The sequence below is a fragment of the Capsicum annuum genome, chromosome 4 (assembly GCF_002878395.1).
Source record: "Capsicum annuum cultivar UCD-10X-F1 chromosome 4, UCD10Xv1.1, whole genome shotgun sequence".
NCBI classification, from domain to species: domain Eukaryota; kingdom Viridiplantae; phylum Streptophyta; class Magnoliopsida; order Solanales; family Solanaceae; genus Capsicum; species Capsicum annuum.
Window position 1 is genome coordinate 44,949,328 of NC_061114.1, and position 21,282 is coordinate 44,970,609.

At 35.0% G+C, this 21,282-nt stretch overlaps 1 long non-coding RNA gene across 1 annotated transcript in view; it reads left to right on the forward strand.

Moving 5' to 3' along the window:
* Positions 1-1,064: 1,064 nt before the first annotated feature.
* The window catches only part of LOC107867860, a 28,308-nt gene continuing 8,090 nt past the window's right edge, over positions 1,065-21,282 (forward strand). Inside the window, exons 1-4 of the long non-coding RNA XR_001673390.2 lie at positions 1,065-1,206; positions 1,281-1,329; positions 1,432-1,550; positions 20,676-20,739. This is a non-coding gene — a long non-coding RNA (uncharacterized LOC107867860). The remainder of the gene's footprint in view (positions 1,207-1,280; positions 1,330-1,431; positions 1,551-20,675; positions 20,740-21,282) is intronic.

Sequence of the window (21,282 nt, forward strand, 5' to 3'; positions counted from 1 at the left end):
AAAATGTTGTTTCTTCCTTAAGGTTGAACCGTGGATCCTACTTCAAAAATCATATTTGGAAAGTACCTACTTTGAGCATGTAATTCTTATGATTTTGTCACTACTAAAGAATAATCTTCCAGTAATGATAACCGAATTAACACATATTTATTTAGGATAATCAATATCACATGCTCTTTTGATCTCTAATTGTATTGGCGTGTTTTTCCTTAGCGAGTATAAATCAAGTATGTCATATGAGAATTTTGTTACCACTACATATTGAAAGTACTACCTAATGCATAGATTATGAAATTTTTTTTTGGTCCAAGTAATGGTTGGTCTTTCATGCAAGTACGTTATATTTGGAGTCAATGGATCCAGTGGTCTTTCAAAATTGGAGTCATCTTGTATAAATTTAGCGTACTAAGAAGGAATTCTGATAGCAAACTAACCACTAATGGTGGATGTCAGCCATCGTCCCCATGTGAACTTTTTTGGTGAGAATAGGGCTAAGATTTAGGGTTTGAATTTTTGGTCTACAGAGCATTTCTTTACATCAAACTCAAGTTTGGAAAATTCAAAATAAATAATAAGACATAAGTTCATCTAATTTTCAGACGCTCGAAGGCATTTAAAACAATTTAGTTGGACAAGTACAAATACTTGAAAGTAAATTGTGGGGTACATGAGGCAGAATGTCAAAACAAAGCTATTCCGCCTAGAAAATATAAGACTTCTAACATTTTAATTATTTTTTTAATCTCATTTTATATTAGTATTAAATTGAAATAAACTTTAATGGCGTCACATCCTAGTGCTATCTCCATTAGCTTAACCCCCCCCCCCCCCCCCCTCAAAAAAACTACATATCACGCATAATTGTTGTAACATTTTTTAGTCAATTTATTGATCTAGGGTCCTTTTTATTAATTAATCAACAAAGTCTTCATAGGCCCCTAACAGGACCATGTAAAAACAAAGAAATCAAAAATATATACAACCAAACCTGGCCCAAAAGAGACCAGGTTCAGGTATTTATAATATTTCCCTAGAATATAGAATTTCCTAATCTGCCCCTCAGCCTTCTCCTCTTCTTTAATCTCTCTCTGATGATGAGAATGTATTCTTTGTGCTTTTCTAATTTAGGTCTCTGTCTCCTCTTATTGTAGGTTATCAATCTTCTTCATCGCCATAGGATCTCATATTTGAAGCTCATCTTCAAAGGTTAGTCTCAATTCTTCTTTCCTTTTACATTTTACCAATAACCACAGGATGTTTAGTCCCTTTCTCCTTTTTAGGTGTGTCGTCTAGTGGATGTCAATGAGTTTCTGGGAAGCTCAATAGAGGGTTAGAACCCTGCCTCAAATTCATTATTCTCTATAAGTATCTATTTTCACCTTTCTCTATTTTCCTTTTTCTCTCAGTATACAACTTTTGTTTTGTCCTCAGTTGAAGTGGGAGTGAAGAAATCCAAGTCACTCCAAACCTCCTTGTTGATGAACTCTTAGCTAAATGCAAGTTATAAATTGCACATTTGATTCCCCTACCCTTGCTTTTTCCTGATGAAGGTATCATTTTTTATGGCTGGCATAGCTTAGGCTAGTTAGTTTTCTCATCGTTATTTTTCCTTATGGCCACAAACTACTTCATTAATGTAATAACGGTGGAACTCCATGACTTTTTCTTTCTTTTCTATCATGCTATATTGTTGTGGTTGTTGTTAATTCTCCTTGTTATCATCTTAGGGTATGTTTGGTATGAAAAAAAATATTTTTCTTGAAAAATATTTACCTAGAAAATATTTTCAAGGAAAAGAAGTTGGTTTCTTACTTATTTTCTTATGTTTGGTTGGTGAATAGAAACTATTTTCTGGAAAATATTTTCTAGTGTTTGGTTTGTGAATAAAAATATATTTTTCAGAAAATACATTTTAGTGTTTAACGAAAGAGTAGAAAATACTTTTCATAAAAATAAATTTTGAAGTGTTCAATATGGAGGAGGAAAACATTTTCTAGGAAAATAAGTTGTTTCTTACTTATATTCTTGTGTTTGTTATGCAAGTAGAAAAATTATTTTCTAAAATTATTAGTATATATTTAATAAAATACAATGAGATTGAATAGGATGAGAAGGGTGGATAAGAAAAAAAATTGAAACTTTATTAAAAAATTAAATCTTTTTAGGGGAGGGGGTTGGGTTGGGTTGTGTGTTTATTGGATGGCGTAGTGGGGGGAGGGTCATAATAGGTGGTAGGCGTGGGGTACAAAAAAAGTTTTAAATTTTAAAAAAAAAACTAAAATAATAAATTTTTCATTAATTGGTGGTGGGGGGAAGGGAGTGGGGCTCGGGGTAGGGTGTGAGGGTGGGGTAAGAAAAAATTAAAATTTTAAGAAAAATAAATTTAAAAAAAATATTTTTTAGGGGGGGGGGCTAGTAAGGATGGGGGTCGAGTAGGGGACAGGGTAATAAAAAAGTTTGAATTTACTTTTAAAAATTAAATATTTTTTTGGAGAGGGGTTGGTATGGGGTGAGAGTCATGGTAAGAGAAAAAAGTGAAATACTTAATAGATTAAATATGTTTTTAGATTAGGGATGGTGGGGTGGTAGGGGATTAGGTGTCGAGGTAGGGGTGGGTGATTTTGGGAGCTCTATGAACATTTCAACTTGAAAGTGTGGTTGAAAGAGAGATTTAGAAAATGTTTCCTTACTTTTTGAAGGGAAGCCATTTTCCTTAGATTTGAGAAAAATAAGTTGATTTGGAAAACAAATATTTTTTATCATACCAAACACACTCTTAATGTTAGCATCTGGCTTTTATCCATATTCATTATTTTTTTCTCCCCACGTTGGCATTTGAATGAAGTCATGCAATTATTGTATGTTGTCTTGATTGATTGTCATATTAGTAATAAATTCATCTAGTTTATTAGCCTACCTGAATATGTGCTTGATCTAAATATTTAACTGATTAACAATTTTCCTTATCTCCTTCATCTTATCGCCATCTCCCAAGGTATCTCCATTCTCCTCTGATCATCTTTTTGAGACTTAGCGAATCAGTCTCCAGGTTGATATGTTACAAACTCTGGTTAACACAGAATTTTAGTGACTTCCAAATGGACATTATCTCTGCTTCCATATTTTTGGATATTCCTAGACTTTGTGCTTCAGCATAAATTAGGTCCCTATCCCAATCTCTAAAATAGAAGTCATAGGAACTATGCCTCGAGTTTTCTTTACTTACTCCATCTGTGTTGAATAGCGTCCATCCCTCCTCGGGTTTACAGCATTTTACTATGTGATAGTAAGGTGCAGCTGTATACTTTGAAGTCTGTCAATTATTTCGTTCAACTTGAAAGGCATATCCTTAATCCAAAGAAGTTTTGTTTTAACCAGCTGATACACAGTCAGTTGACACTGATTGTGCATTTTGATAAATGAAACTTCTTTCCCGTGTCTTCTTATTCTTCTTCTTCCATATTTCCCACGTGAAGATAGATTATAGCTTTCATAATATGTTGCAACATGGGGTTTCCTTTGTAATCCCACCACCTGAAGATTAGTTTTTGAAGGTAAAAACCTTCAATATCAATACTTGCATAGGAAATAAGCTGTTTTCAAAGCCTTTGGGATATGGGTGCAGTTAGAATTAACTGATTCATTGTCTCCTCTGTCCACCTTTACAATAATAATATATTGAAACAATATTCATACTCATCCTCTTATGATTATCATCAATATCTATCTTCTCGTCCACACTCTCCATAGAAAAAAAAAAGTAATCTTGAAAGGAAGTCCCTTAACCTTAACATTATCCATCCAATCCAATGTCTCTTTTTTGTGTCTTATGTTCTAGTATGCGGATTTCACTGTGAAAATTCTTTTTGTGTTCCCTATCCACCATGCCTTGTCAATAGCCTCAGGACTCATCTTAGGCGCTTGATGTTTTCCATAATATGGTCTAGCATCTCCTCTTAAATATATCTCTATAACTTTTCCATATTCTACTCCTCATTGATTATAAATTCTTTGACCTTTCTCTCTTTTTCTCCTACTTTTTCTTTATTTATGAAGTATATTTCAACTTGTTGGTTCAGTTATCAAATCATAAAATTGAGTTTTTATATTTTAATTTTATAAAACCCTGGTTATGACCCTTAGAAAATTTTTTGGAATTCTGTTCTCTGAACTCAATACTACTCATGGGAACGAGCCGTATGATGGGGTATGAAAGGTATGGCCTATTGTATGTTGATCAGTATTGGTTAGTGAGATTGATTTTGGTTACTGGAATGGATACGACTTAGGGGTACGAGTCGTATTGGTGGTTATGGATTGTTTGGTTCCTTAACTTAATATTAGACTTGGTTACTTAGGTTGGATTTAAGTACGAGGGTCTCACTATGAGTCATAAGCCATGATATGATTTATACCCAGGACTCGTATGGAGGACAGTGTCTAAATCTTCTTTGGGTTTAATTTTCCAGGGGTACGGATGAAGGGTACGGATCGTATGCTTCGGATACGACTTGGTTGGATGATTCATATGTTGGACAGTGTTGGATCCAAAGGTTGAGGTTAGGATACGAGTAGAGGGTACCAACTATTGGGTGGTATGACTCGTGAGGGTCAGTCGTACCCCTTGGATGGGATTTTATGCAACTTCAGTGGGGGTATTCTTGACATTTCCCCACTTACCCTAATAAGGTCCCACGACTTCTAACCTACTTGGGGGGTTATTTACCTTATTATTTAATTCATTAACACTTATAAACTCTTCTAAAACACTCTATAATTCTCTCAAAAGCTTTTAGGCAAGGAAAGCTAGGGTTTCAATTAGAGAATTAATTTGGGGCTTGTCTTGGTGATCTCTTTCCATCATCATCTTGGTTTAAGGCATGTTCTTTTCCCTCATTGTTAATTCTAACTAGAAGAAGGATTTTTATGAATGTTTTCATGACTTCATTTATTGTATGATTTTTGTTTCAAATATAAATTGGGGGTTTTGATATTAAATGGTTGGTTATGGTTTACCATGGTTTTAATTATGTTTAATGTGCATTAATGGTGGTTTGAATAATTGGATTACAGGGGAATGGTTTAATGGTAATTGGAATTGGTTTTGGTTATATTATGCCCCCAATGTGTTTGACAAAATGCCTATAATAATATTTCCATTGCATTGAGTACTTTTAATGAAAATCTTGCTTGTTTTAAAACTGGGTAAAGAAATTATGCATGATTTAAATGGCTTGGAAAAGTAAATGGCAAAATGGTTATACTTGTGGGGTACATGGAATCCCCCAAGTGGTTTAACATTGTAAATGGAAGGGCACTTAGAAGTCCCCTTAAACCTATACATGGTTGGCTATAGATAGTACTTGCAAGTATGGTCGGTATGATGACACCACCATTAAATGGTATTGGTTAATAAATGGTAAATAGATTGATTAGTTGCTTGGTAATGGTTTTAATTGGACAATAATGGCGGGATGTGTAGCAAAGCCATGGAAGGTAGAGGTCCCAGGGGAACCAAAACTGGAAACACATATTTGTCGATCTGAGGTTAGTCTTGGTGACCCTGTTCATGATGTCACACTATATTTTGGGGAATATACTAGTCATCCTAAGTTTTCTTCCCTAGTCATACGGCTACGCACACTGGGGCCCTTTCAGCAGGGAAGCTGAACCCATATAGCCCGTGGGTGAATTAAGATGGCAAAACTATGCAACCCAGGTAAAGGATTTAAATGCATGCTAAACCTGGTCCCCTTTACTAGAATGGTTATATATATATATATGGTTGTGTGCATATGGATGGTTTTACTTGGCTTTATAAATAGCATTATTTTATCCTTAGCTTGAGATCATGCTAGCGTTTACCCGCTAACCCGTCTTCTGGCGGTTGTATACCCATGCTATGCATGAACTGACCATTCTACTCCTCCTACATAGTGATTGACTCGGGGATCAGTATTTAACTGAAGTGGTGAGCTTTTATCCTTTTAGAAGGCTTCATTTCACGTTATGGATATTTCTAGACACTTTGACTTTATTTTGGATATTGGTTTTGTCCATAGTTGGGAGAATATCCAAACAAGATTTTATTACTCTTTTGGTTAGAGGCTTTGTAGTACTGCAATGGGTTGGAATGGGCGGGATCGGTATTAGTGTCAGCCTTGGCATTGGAATAAGTTAGTGGGCTGACATCATTGGACATAATTTCTCACTGTTCCATCGTATTTTATTTTGGGATTAATTACATTATGTTTTGGAACTTATTTTGTTATGGCCTAGTTTATGGAATTTGGCATGGTTTGGTACGATTAGGTAGTTGGTGTGGGATGGTTAGACTCAGTTGGGCCGGTCATGGTTGTGATCCTATCCTAGAGTCTTTATATAAACTATTACACTATCTTGTTATATGCTCAAAATTCAGCCAACTCAGGGCAGGCGGCTGGAGGTTGGGTTGGGTAATGGGGGTGGTCTTCGATCTCGGTCAAACCTGGGATGCCCATTATGACAAGGCCCCCGATTGGGTCATGTCAAGTTGGTATCAAAGCATAGGTTCATGGTTAATTGGGAGTCTACAAAGTTGTGTTGAGTAGAGTCTCTTTTAGGTATGTGTAGCGTGCCACACTAATAAGGGAGAGCCTACAAGGCATTTAGGAATGTTTTACTTTCTTGGTATTCAATTTCCAAGCTTGGATTCTCAATCATGGAATCTTCTCTAATCCTTGTTTGTTCTTCTTTTAGATCATGCCTCGTAGATCTGGAACATAATAAAATTCTTCTATCACATTTGAGGGTTATGCTGAAGGGGTGCATCCTACTTTTGGGGTTCATCTTTGATCTCATGGTTCTATCCCTGATAGTTCTAGAGTTCCATCGATTTCTACTAGTCTTTCTCAAGGCTAGGTAACTAATACGGAATTCCATCAGTCTATTCATATTATTGCTCAGATGGTCATTGCTCAGGCTGAGCGGGGTGTAACTAGTGCTTTGTCTGCTGAGGCTATAAGAAGTAGCCAATTTATGAAGATGGGTCCTCCCACTTTTTTTGGAGTAAAGGTGAAGAAGGATCCACAGGGCTTCTTGGATAAAATGGAAAAGATATTTTGGGTGATGCGGGCTATCAATTTGGAGGGGGTAAACTTTGTAGCTTATCATCTCAAAGATGTTGCATATCAGTGGTATGAAGGGTGGGACAGGGATAGGGGTGATGTAGAAGAATCAGTCTTGTGGGATACTTTTTCTAAGGCCTTTTTAGATCGGTCTTTTTCTCAAGAGTTGAGGAAAGAAAAAATGGAGGAGTTTGTGAACCTCAAGTAGGGGAGGATGTCTGTCAAGGAATATGCCTTGAAGTTTCACCAATTGTCAAGGTATCCTCCTGATTTAGTGGCGAACATGTGGGTAATAATGAAGAAGTTCGCTTCTAAGTTGAATCGGGATTTTATTCTGGAGAGCATGGCTGCCTTGCTGATTAAAGATATATACATCTCTAGGTTGACTGTTCATATGCAGCAGGTAGAGAATGAGAAGAGGAAAGAGGTAGAGTTTAGAGATTGATAGGGTAAGAGGAGCAGGTTTTCTAGCCAGGGAGGTGTTCAGTCTCATAGTGGTCAGGATGGTGGCAAATAGCAAAAAAAGAAGTGGGAGAAGTTTATTTCCTTCTCTTCTGCTAGTACTCCTAACTAGTCGGGCGACAAGTGTCATCAATGTGGTGACAATTTTCGGGCACAGGGTGCCCAATCTTAGGCAAGCAGAGGTCAGTTAATTTTTTTATGCCCTCCTTTTCAGTTCTGTGGTCGTCCTCATCAGGGTTATTGCGATAAAGAAATGGAAAAATTCTTCAAGTGTGTCCAAGCAGTCCATTGACTCAGGGATTGTCCGGTTAATAAGATTGCTATGGGGGCGAATAAGATTCATGTGGCTTCATCTTCTGCTCCTACACCTGGTGGTGTTGCATCCACTTCTATTACTTCTCCTGGTTCTAGTGTTGGTCAGAATAGGTTGTATTCTTTAGCATCCCAACAAGATTCTGAGGCACTACCTAATATCATTCCTGGTACGTTACAGCTTTTCTCTCGTAATGTATATTGTTTGCTTGATTCGAGGTCCACTCACTCCTATGTCACTCCTTATGTGGTTGTATCTTTTGGTTTTTGAATCCTTTTTCTATTTCTACCCCAATAGGTGACTTGATTATTACTAAGAGAGTCTATAGGGAGGTGTGGTATCTGTTGGTGGCAAGCAGAACTTGGTGGATTTATTTGAGTTGGGTATGGTGGATTTTGATGTCATTCTGGGTATGGATTGGTTGCACTCTAGTTACGCGTTCTTTTGATTGTTGAACCCATAGGGTTATCTTTAGTTTCCCTGATGAGTCGATTATAGAATGGGAGGGTGGTTCTTTAGCTACTAGGGGGAGATTTATTTCTTATCTTAGAGCTCGAAGGTTAATCTCCAAAGGTTGTCTGTATCACATGGTCCAAGTTAAAGATTCTAACTCGAATGGTCCTTATTTATAGTCAGTTTGGGTGGTTAATGAGTTTCCAGAGGTCTTTTCGGATGATCTTCCTGGTGTTTCTTCGGATAGGGAAATTGATTTTGGTATTGATCTAGTTCCAGACACTCATTCAATTTCTATTCCTCAATATAAAATGGCTCCGGCTGAGTTGAGGGAACTCAAGGAACAACTTAAGGATCTTCTGGATGAGGGATTTATTCATCCTAGTGTATCTCCGTGGGGTGTACCAGTGTTGTTTGTGCGCAAGAATGATGGTTTTCTTCGGAGGTGCATTGACTATAGGCAGTTGAACAAGGTGACTGTCAAGAACAAGTATCCTCTTCCAAGGATAGATGATCTATTTAATCAATTGCAAGATGCCAAGTTCTTTTATAAAATATATCTTCAGTCCAGGTATCATCAGTTAAATATTAGGGCGGTGGATATCCTTAAAACTATAAGAAAACTGTTTTTTACCTGGGGATTTTTATAGGGATAATGTGGTAAAATCCCCAAGTAATTTAATTATCTGCGGATTTTTTTGCCAATTAGAATCCAAAGGAAATACCTTCGTAGGTAATTATTACCTGTGAATTTATAAAATTCCTAGGTAATTTAGCTGCAAAAATAAATCTGCAGGTAAGTTATTTGCAGATTTATTTGCGATTAACTATCAAAATTTTGCATAAATTATTTGGTAAAATTTCATAAAAAAGGTTTTTAACTACGGATTTCGACGAAAAAATCACAAATTATTCTCCACGAAAATTCTCAAGTAAATCCCGAGGAAATTTAGCTACGGAAATAAATCTGCAGGTACGTTATTTGTGGATTTATTTGCAATTAACTATCAAAATTTTGCATGAATTATTTGGTAAAATTTTATTTAAAAGGGATTTTACCTGCGGATTTTCATGAAAAAAATTACAAATTATTCCTCACGAAGATTGCCAAGTAAATCCCTAGGTAATTTAGCTATGAAAATAAATCCGCACGTACGTTATTTGCGAATTCATTTGCGATTAACTATCAAAATTTTGTATGAATTATTTGGTAAAATTTCATAAAAAAAGGATTTTACCTGTGGATTTTCACGAAAAAAATCATAAATTATTTCCCACAAAGATTGCCAAGTAAATTCCTAGATAATTTAGCTACGAAAATAAATCCGCAAGTAAGTTATTTGCGGATTTATTTGCGATTAATTAGAAAAATTTTGAGTTAATTATTTGATAAAATTTCATTAAAAAAGAATTTCACCTACGAATTTTCACGAAAATAATTTACACATAAATTACTAGAAACATTTCACAATTAATCAAAACTCTATTTAAAACCTTCAATAATTCTCAAAAACATCATTCAAAACAAGTTTAATGTAAACCATTATAACTAAGAAAAAACATAATTCAATAAGTGTAATTCCTTTCTCATCCTCTTATTTTTCTTTCGCTCATCCTGCAACTGAGCATACAAATCAGCATTTGAAGTATTAACTTAAGACTTAATCATCTCATCAATTTCTATTGGCAAAGTTGATGTTAAACTGTTAGTGCCTTTACACTTCGACCCAGGGAGCCAAGACCTTTGACTTTTCCTTTTTTCTTTTCGCCAACAGATTGCACCCTGATATCCATTTAACTTAACTGAGTCGGCTGACCAGCTGAATTAGTTTCTCCATCCATAGCTAATGCACTTTGAGCAGCTAATATTTCTTGTTTCTTTCTTTCAAACTCATTCTGCATAAGGATATGTTAAGTCAGACCATAAAAAATGGTAAGAAATATATTATTAGCATAGTGCATATACCAAATCTGGCCAAAAAGGAACAATAGACACTTTCAGAAGAAAGTTGGTAGAGTGAATATAGCGGTGAGAAAGGTAGTATAAGATGTGTTTTTTGTTGCACGTAAGCATGTTAAGCTTCCAATGACATTAGCACAACTGAATTTCTACCGTGTATAAGTTGAAATGTAGATATATGGGAAGTCCTATAAGTTGTCTTGTTATCAATAAACTATCGTGAACTACTACACGTTATTTTAGGTTTATGGGTTAAATGCTTGAAATTTTCACAACTATTTTTTTTCTAAATCATGAGTGGGTCTATTTTAGATACAAAGCTTATCATAATTTAGAAATACCAAGAATTTATCTTCTTACTGAAAGAGACAAAGGAGAAAAAATGTCACTTAAAAAATTTATCAGGAAGAAATTAGTGGTATACCGGATGGAGAATGGCCACTAGCATAAATATGTACTAATCAAATGAACTCTAGAAACTCCATATACGAAGTCAACGATTTTTATCAAAAATTTGTGAAACATTTAGAAGGTTTATAATAGCTCTTCACATCGGTACCATTGAGTTAGGGCAGAATGAAGAAGATGACAATGCAATCTAGAACAATTCAGAGGATGGACATTTCACCAACAATACTGCTAGTCATGTGTTTGATGCCAAATTCATGTCTAGTTGAGGAGATAATGAATGGTCATATGCCAAACTCAAGTCTAGTAAAGCCATATTTGATAATATGAGAGTAGTGAACTGCTTTTTACAAACATAGTACTTTACATATTTTTGATTCACACAGCAAAACTAAGAATTATTAATCACCAGATGAACTTAAGCGAGTTGTTGTCTTAGATTTCCCGAATCTAATGTTAGGATATTTACAGTACTGATGACTCTAGATGTCAAGAAAGCAGCCAACTAGACAAGACATAATATTGTTCATAAGTTTTATTTATGGATTTTAATACTTTTACCATTGAATTATAATTTATAAATTCAACATAAGTTCTACCTGGAATAAAGAAAAAGGGTATCCAATTGAAATCCAAGATTTCTTTTTCTATCTTCACTAAAATTTGGCCAAGAAACGCTAAAACCCGAGTGTGGTGGCTAGAATTTATCATGTGAATAATTACACAATCCATGAAAAACACTCCCTATCCCACAGAATAGCTCGACAACTCAATTTGAGAGAAGGTTCTGCCAAGGCTAGAATTTATCATATGAATACTTCTATGGTAGGTATTAAGGGTGTTGCAGGTATTTCAACCCCGACTTTAACTTCTATAGTGCTCCCTCGGCCGTTGGTTTTTGGAATGGTTAGTATTTCTCAGGAGTTCTTGAAATAGTATATGGATCAGTTCTAGTGAATTGAAATAGGCCACACATGGCTTCACTAGACAGCAAACCACAACAAGAACAATAAGATGTCAACAACAATGCTAGTGAATCGAAATAGACCACACACGGCTTCACTAGACTTCAAGATTACAAAAAAAACAGATTTTAAGAGTACAAAATTGCAACAAGTTGTAGTGAATCGAAATTGGCCCCACACGGCTTCACTACTTCAAGATTGAAATGAACTCAACTAGTAAACAGAGTAAATGAACACTTACATAAGTAGCTTCATCTTTCTCATTTACCCAACTTTCATCACTTTTCTTGCGATGGGTTCAAAAATAAAATTCTAAAACAGAAGGATATTTTCCAGTAGCTTCTTTCTATATTCAAAAAAAGATATGTATATTATCAACATTGAATATGATATTATTTTCTTTAAAGAAATATATTGAAAAAGATTTATAAGTACCATTCTCTTATAGACTAATCGATGAGGTACACAAGCACTTCCAAGTAACTAATTCGCATTTCAAGTAACTAGACTTAACCATTTTCAAGTCACTAGTACACATTTCAAGTCATTATACTTAATCATATTTTCAAATAACTACACTTAACTATTTTCAAGTCACTAGTACACGTTTCAAGTCACTACACTTAATCATTTTCAAGTCACTAGTATACGTATCAAGACACTACATTTAATTATTTTCAAGTCACGAGTTCACAATTTAAAGTAACTTAGTTCACATTTCAAGACTACACTTAACTATTTTCAAGTCACCGGTACACATTTCAAGTCACTAGTATACATTTCAAAACACTATATTTAATTATTTTCAAGTATTAAGTTCACAATTTAAAGTAAGTTCACATTCCAAGTGACTACACTTAACCATATTTTTTAGTCGTAAGTACACATTACAAGTCACTACACTACATTAATTTTTTGACACTTCACTCATTGCTTTAAGGTTGTGTTTGGACGCTAGCAAAAACAAGGTGGCAATGATTGATTGATCTCAAATAAACAAGAATCAACAATATTAGCCAAAGATAAGAGGGATTACAAGAATTTGCATAAACTAATTTAAGCTAAGAAAAGAAGAATACGTATAAATATATATCATATATCATATACTATAGAAAGCTTAATTGCTAAGAGAAATTATAGGAATAGGAATCCTGGAAAATCCCAAAATGGAGAAACGTAACACTTTCTCCTATCACCAAAGGGAACATTAAATAAGGGACTGTCAATGTGTCCAACATCAGCACATAATTTATCTATGAAATGGAATATCAACACAAACAACCTTACTATCTGTACTCATATAAAGCAGGGAAGAAAAAGAATATCAGAAAATAGCAAACCTTGTTTACTAGGGCAGCAAGCAATCGACGCTCTTGTACTAGGGCGGCAAGCAATCGACGCCTAAACCTGGTTTACTGATCAGTAGCAGTGGCTGGTTCTTACAATAAATTACGTATGTCACATAGAAAATATTTATAAAAATTATCGATAATAAATTTGAAATAAATTTAGCATAATAATAATAATTAAAAAATCAAGGTGACATCTTTTGTTTGTTTTCTCTATGAGATTTTGAGAAAATGAATACAACAACTAATCCGATTAAGTCCAACAAATTGGGATCTGTGGAGGGTATAATATACACAGACCTTACCACTGAGATAAATAGATTGTTTCCAATAGACCCTTGGTTCAAGAAAAATAATCTGAAGCTGTCCAATTTTTAAAAAAAATATTAATGAAAATTGATTTAATATTGACCGTTGATCAATTATGATGAGCGGTTGAGATTAGAATTGAGGAGATGAGTCAAATTAATATTAGATATTGTGTTAAAAAAAATTGAATTGGGAATTTTGATTGAGTCAAATTAAACTTAATTGACACAAATTGAGTATAAATGGCTAGAATTTAAATAAATTAGAAAAATTGAATAGAATTAGGTTGATATTTATTAAATATATTAACTATAAAAAATTAATATTAATAAATAAATAAAATATTTATTTTTAATAATTGAGTAGACTGCTATTTAATAAATGTAGGAAAGCTGTAATAACAATAACAACAACAACAACAACAACAACAACAATAATAATAATAATAATAACTAGGAAAATAATAAGACTCGATATAAATTTGATTTAAAATGAAACAAATTGAATTCAAAAATCGATTAAAATTGACATCAATTAGATATAAGATTGGCTAGAATTTAAATAAAATTGAGAAGATAATTGAATCGACTTAGACTGCTATTTATATATAATAATAATAAATAAATATTGATCAACGGCTAAGATCAAAAGATTAAGAATTTGGTTAAAAAAATTGAATGAAATTTGAAATTGAGTTCAATTGGACACAATTTGGGCTAGGATTGTAATAATTGGATAAAATTAGGCTAAAATTGTTATAAATTGGCGAAATCAGGCTAGAAAGTAAATAAATTGGAAAAACTAAATTGACTAAGGTTGCGGATAAATACAATAAAAATAATAGTAAAATAAATAATATAATTATTCACAGATTAGTTATAAATAAATTGTGTAAATAAAAATACGCACATAATATATTACTTTAAAATTAACGATACCAATAATTCGAAATGGACACCTATAAATTATGAATATAAAATTTAAAATTGTTGATAATACATCTGTGCTACCATCTATGTCAATAAACTAATTTTAATTTCTTGAGCATCTTTTGCTTGATAATACGTGTCCACCGATTTAATGACTAATTTTTTTTTATTTTATGCTTTTTATTCTTCAAGTTCATCCTTTTCTCATTTAAAATTTTCAAGTCACAAAAATCCTACGTAAATCCCAAAGAAATAATTTCAGCTAAATTTGTAGCAACACAACCCCCAATAATTGTTCAAGTAATAATTTCGTAGTTAAATCCCCAAGAAATAATTTTAGCTAAATTTGTAGCAACACAATCCCTCAATAATTTTTCAAGTAATAATTTCGCAGGTAAATCCCCAAGAATAAATCCCCAGCAAAATTCACAGAACAAAATTCCCAAATAATTTTCCAGATAATAAAATCCATTACATAAATTTCTACCAAAATATATCTATGTAAAATTCGAAGGATAAATTATCTAATATATATATATATATATATATATATATATAAATACCCGCCGATACATTTTCCCAGGTAATGTCGCAAGTAATAATTTCGCAGGTAAATTCCAAAGAATAAATTCCCAGCAAAATTCGCAGCACAAAATTCCCAAATAATTTGCCAGGTAATAAAATTCATTAAATAAATTTCAACCAAAATATCTCTAAGTAAATCCGTAGGATAAATTGCCTGGAGATTTTTCTATGGATTTAAAATATATATATATATATATATATATGTCCATCTACCTGCAGATTTAACTAGAGATAAAATACTCGCCAATACATTTCCCCAAGTAATGTCGCAGGTAAATCCCCAAGAATAAATCCCCAGCAAAATTCGCAGCACAAAATCCCCAAATAATTTCCCAGGTAATAAAATCCATTACATAAATTTCCACCAAAATATCTCTAAGTACACCCGTAGGATAAATTACCTAGAGATTTTTCTATGGATTTAAAAAATATACATATTTGTTAATATACCTGTGGATTTATCTAGAGATAAAATATCCGCCGATATATTTTCTCAGCTAGTGTCTCAAGTAATTATTTTGCAGGTAAATCCCCAAGAATAAATCCCCAGCAAAATTTGCAGCACAAAATCCCCAAATAATTTTCTAGGTAATAAAATCCATTACATAAATTTCCAACAAAATCTCTAAGTAAATCCGTAGGATAAATTACCTGAGAATTTTTCTATGGATTTAAAAAATATGTATATTTGTCCATATACTTGCGGATTTACCTAGAGATAAAATACCTGCCGATATATTTTTTCAGCTAATGTTGCAAGTAATAATTTCGCAGGTAAGTCCCCAAGAATAAATCCCCAGCAAAATTCGCAGCACAAAATCCCCAAACAATTTTCTAGGTAATAAAATCCATTACATAAATTTTCACCAAAATATCTCTAAGTAAATCCGTAGGATAAATTACCTTGGAATTTTTCTATGGATTTAAAAAATATATATATTTGTTAATATACCTGCGAATTTACCTAGAGATAAAATACCCGCCGATATATTTTTTCAGGTAATGTCCCAAGTAATAATTTCGCAGGTAAATCTCCAAGAATAAATCCCCAACAAAATTCGCAGCACAAAATCCCCAAATAATTTCGTAGGTAATAAAATTCATTACTTAAAAAATATATATATCTCCATATACCTGTGGATTTACCTAGAGATAAAATATCCATCGATATATTTCCCCAGGTAATATCGGAAGTAAGAAATTTGTGCAATATGGCACCAAATTTACCTGCGGAATTTGTTGCAAATATATGGTTCGCAGGTAATATATTTTAATATTGAGGAATTTAATATTTTCGTAGGTAAACCTGCATGTATTTCCTGCGATATTATTCCCCAGGTAAAATCCCCATGTAATTTACAGTTTTCTAGTAGTAGTGTAAGATGGTTTTTCGTACACTACATGGGCACTTTTAGTTTTTGGTAATGTCATTTCGGATAACTAATACTCCGGCGGCATTTATGGATCTAGTGAATAGGTTTTTCGTCAGTATTTGGATCTCTTCATTATTGTGTTTATTAATGGCATTCTACTTTATTCGAAGAGTGAGGTAGATCATGCTTATCACCTCCGATGGGTGTTATAGACCTTTAAGGAACAGCAGTTGTATGCCAAGTTCTCTAAATGTGAGTTTTGGTTTAACTTCTAACTTTCTTGGGTCATATTATTTCTAGTGAGGGGATCATAGTAGATCTATAAAAAGTTGTTGATGTGAAGAGGTGGCATAGACCCACGACTCCATCCAACATTCAGACCTTCTTCGGTTTAGTCAGGTATTATAGGTTGTTTGTGGAAAGTTTTTTATCGATAGCTGCTCCTTTGACTAAGTTAACTCAGAAGGAGGTCAAGTTTTCTTGGTCGGATGCTTGTGAAGGGAGTTTCAAGAAGTTGAAGGATAAGTTAACTTCGGTTCCAATTCTAGCTTTGCCAGAAGGAAATAATGGGTTCATGGTTTATTGTGATACATCTCGGATAGGGCTTGATTGTGTGTTGATACAGCATGGGAAGGTGATTGTCTATGCTTCCAGGCAGTTGAAAGTACATAAGAGGAACTATCGTACTCATGATTTGGAGCTGTTGACGGTTGTGTTTGCTTTGAAATTATGGTGGCATTATTTGAATGGTGTTCACATGGGTATCTTTTCTGATCATAAGAGTTTATAGTATGTGTTCACTCAGAAGGAGCTTAATCTCAGGTAGAGGAGATGGCTTAAGTTTCTCAAGGACTATAATATAAGTCTTTACTACCACCCAGGTAAAGCTAATGTAGTTGTTGATGCTCTTAGCAGGTTATCCATAGGGATTTTGGCTCATTTGGATGAAGGAAAGCAGGAATTGGTGAAGGATATTCACCATTTGGCTAATCTTGGAGTTCGTCTCTTAGACTCTAAGGATTTTGATGTGATTGTGCAAGAAGTGATTCGATTGTCTCTTGGTGCAGAGATTAAGGAAAAATAAGTGTTGGATCCTATCTTGGTGAAAATCAAAAGCGATGTTGGTGGGCAAAAGGTACTTGTCTTTGAGATCAGTGGTGACGGTACTTTACGATACCAAGGAAGGTTCTGTGTTCCTGATGTCGATGAGTTGCGATAAAGGACTTTGGTTGATGCGCATGAATAGTGTTATGTTGTTCATCTCGTCTCAACTAAGATGTATCATGATCTCAAGGAGATCTATTAGTGGAATGGCATGAAAAGGGATGTGGTTGATTTTATGGTCAAATACATGGTGTGTCATCAGGTTAAGGTTGAACGCATGAGGCCAGGAGGGTTTTATCATGAAATTGATTTGCCCGAATGGAAATGAAAAGTGGTTAATATGGACTTAGTTACCGGTCTTTCTCGATCTCTAAATCAATATGATTCTAATTGGGTCATCATGGATAGAATGACTAAGTTGGCCCACTTTTTACAAGTTGGGACTACCTTCTCGGCGGAGGATTATGCAAAGCTATATCTTCAGGGTATTGTGAAGCTGCATGGGATACCTGTTTTGATTATTTTTTATCGTGGCACGCAGTTTACATCTCACTTCTGGCGATGTTTTCAGAAAGAGTTGGGGACTAAGGTTAGTCTGAGTACTACTTTCCACCCATAGACGAATGAGCAAGTGGAGAGAACTATTTAGACATTGGGGATATTCTTAGAGCTTGTGTGATTGATTATGGTGGCAGTTAGGTTGAGTATCTACCCTTGGTGGAGTTTGCTAATAACAATAGTTATCATTCTAGTATTGGTATGGCCCTTTTTGAGGCATTGTATGGTAGGAGGTGTAGATCTCCTATTAGGCAGTTTGAGCTTGGTGAGGCAAATATATTTGGTCCCGACTTGGTTTACTAAGCTATGGAGAAGGTGAAGGTGATTAGGGATAGTCTTAAGGCTGCCCAAAGTTGCCAAAGTCCTATGTAGATATTAGGCATAGAGACTTGGAGTTTGAGGTTGGAGATAAGGTTTTCCTCTCTTATGAAAGGGGTAATACGGTTTGGCAAAAAGAAGAAGTTCAGTCCCCGGTATGTTGGTCCTTATGCTATTTTGTGGAGAGTTGGTAATATTGCTTATGAGCTGGAGTTTCCTTCTAGCTTGAGCTTGGTTTATCCGGTCTTTCATGTTTCCATGTTGAGGAAGTGTACTGGGGATCTTTCTACGGTTGTTTCTTTGGAAGGATTGGTTATCACGGATTCTGTCTTATGAAGAAACCCTGGTTGAGATCTTGGATAGGCAGGTTCATCGGTTGCGAACCAAGGATGTGGCCTTGGTTAAGGTTATATGGCGAAATCATAAGGTGGAAGAGGCCATTTGGGAAGCGGATGAGGACATGAAGTCCAAGTATTTATTTTTGTTTTCTGCTTCTGGGATTCGTGCAGAAGGTATGTGTCTTCAACACATCTTATTTTCTGAGTTTGTTAATAGAAAGATTAATACTTTTGCCTCTTTGTTTTCAAACTTTGTTAAAGATTGGGAATATATTTGATAAGATAATGTAAATGGCTCGTGTGTGTGGTTACCCCTACCTTGTTCGTCATTGGGGACGAATAATCCTAGTGGGGGAGAATATAATACCCTGGGTTTTGACCCTTAGAAAATTTCCTGGAATTTTAGTCTCTAGACCCAACACTACTCATGGGAACGAGCTGTATGATGGGGTATAAAAGGTATGGTCCTGTCATATACTGATCAGCGTTGGTAGGTTGGATAGATTATGGTTACTGAAATGCAAACGACTTAGGGGTACGAGTCGTATTAGTGGTTACGGATCATTTGGTTCCTTAATCTTAGACTTGGATACTTAGGTTGGATTTGAGTATGAGTGGCTCACCATGAGCTGTAATCCAGGGTATGAGTCGTACCCAGGACTCGTATGACAGACAGAGTCTAAATCTTTCTTGGGTTTAATTTGCCAAGGGTACGGATGAAGGGTATGGATCGTATGTTTCGGATACAACTTGGTTGGATAAGTCGTATGCTGGACATGTTGGGTCCTAAGGTTGAGGCTAGGATATGAGTGGGGGGTACCAATCGTATTGGAGGGTACGACTCGTGAGGGTCAATCGTACCCCTAGGACGGAATTTTGTGCAGCTTAAGTGGGAGTATTCTGGATATTTCCACACTTATCCTAATAAGGTCCCATGACTTCTAACCTACTTGGGGGGTTATTTACCCTATTATTCCATTCATTAACACTTAGAAACTTTTCTAAAACACTCGATAATTCTCTCAAAAGCTTTTGGGCAAGGAAAGCTAAGGTTTCAACTAGAGAATTAATTTGGGGCTTGTCTTGGTGATCTCTTTCCATCATCATCTTGGTTTAAGGCATGTTCTCTTCCCTCATAGTTAATTCTAAGTAGAAGCATAAGTTTTATGAATGTTTTTATGACTTCATTGATTTATGATTTTGGTTTTCAAATATGAATTAGGGGTTTTGATATTAAATGGTTGGTTATGGTTTTCTATGGTTTTAATTATGCTTTATGTGCATTAATATTGATTTTGGATAATTGGATTGCAGGGGAATGGTTTAATGGTGTTTGGAATTGGTTTTGGTTATATTATGCCTCCAATGTTTTTGACAAAATGCCTATAATAATGTTTTCATTGTATTGAGTACTTTTAATGGAACTCTTGCTTGTTTTAAAACTTGGTAAAGAAATTATGCATGGTTTAAATAGCTTGAAAAAGTAAATGGTGAAATAGTTATACTTGTGGAGTACATGGAATCCCCCAAGTGGTTTAATATTGTAAGTGGAAGGGCACTTGGAAGCCCCCTTAAACCTATATATGGTTAGCTATGGATAGTACTTGCAAGTATGGTCGATATGATGAAATCACCACTAAATGGTCATGGTTAATAAATGGTAAATTGATTGATTGGTTTCTTGGTAATGGTTTTAATTGGACAATAATAGCGGGATGTATAGCAAAGCCATGGAAGGTGGAGGTCCCAGGGGAACCAAAACTGGAAACTCATATTTGTCGATGTAAGGTTGGTCTTGATGACCATGTGCATAATGTCACACGATATTTTGGGGATGTACTAGTCATCCCAAGTTTTCTTCCCTGTTCGTGCGGCTACATGTACTAGGGCCCTTTCAGCAAGGGGAGTTGAACCCATATAGCCCGTGGGTAGATTAGGACGGCAAAGCTACACAGCCTAGGTAAAGGTTTTAAATGCATAATAAACCTAATCCCCTTTCCTGATATGGTTATATATATATGGTTGTATGCATATAAATGGTTTTACTTGGCTTTATAAATGGCATTATTTTATCCTTATCCTGAGATTATTCTAGCATTCACCCACTAACACATCTACCGGCAAATATATGCCCACACTATGCAGGAACCGGCCGTTCTACTCCTCCTACATAGTGATTGACTTTGGAATCAATATTTGGACTGAAGTGGTAAGCTTTCATCCTTTCGGAATGCTCTATTTCACGTTATGGATATTTTTAGACATTTTGATTTGATTTTGGATATTGGTTTTGGCCATGATTGAGGGCATGTCCCAACCAAATTTTATTACACTTTTGATTAGAGGCTTTGTGGTACTGCTATGGGTTGGAATCGACGAGATCGGTATTGGTGTCGGCCTTAGCATTAGAATAAGCTAGTGGACTGACATCATTGGACATAATTTCTCACTGTTCCATCGTATTTTATTTTGGAATTAATTATATTATGATTTGGAACTTATTTGGTTATGGCCTTTGTTATGGTTTGGTACGGTTGGGCGGTTGGTATGGGATGGTTGGACTCGGTTGGGCCGGTCATGCTTGTGATCCTATCCCAAAGTCTTTATATGAGTTGTTACACTATCTTATTATATGCTTGAAATTCATCTATCTCAGGGCAGGCGGCTGGAGGTTGGGTTGGGTAACGGGGGTGGTCTTCGGTTACGATCGGACTTGGAATGCCCGTTACGACAAGGCTTCCGATCGGGTCGG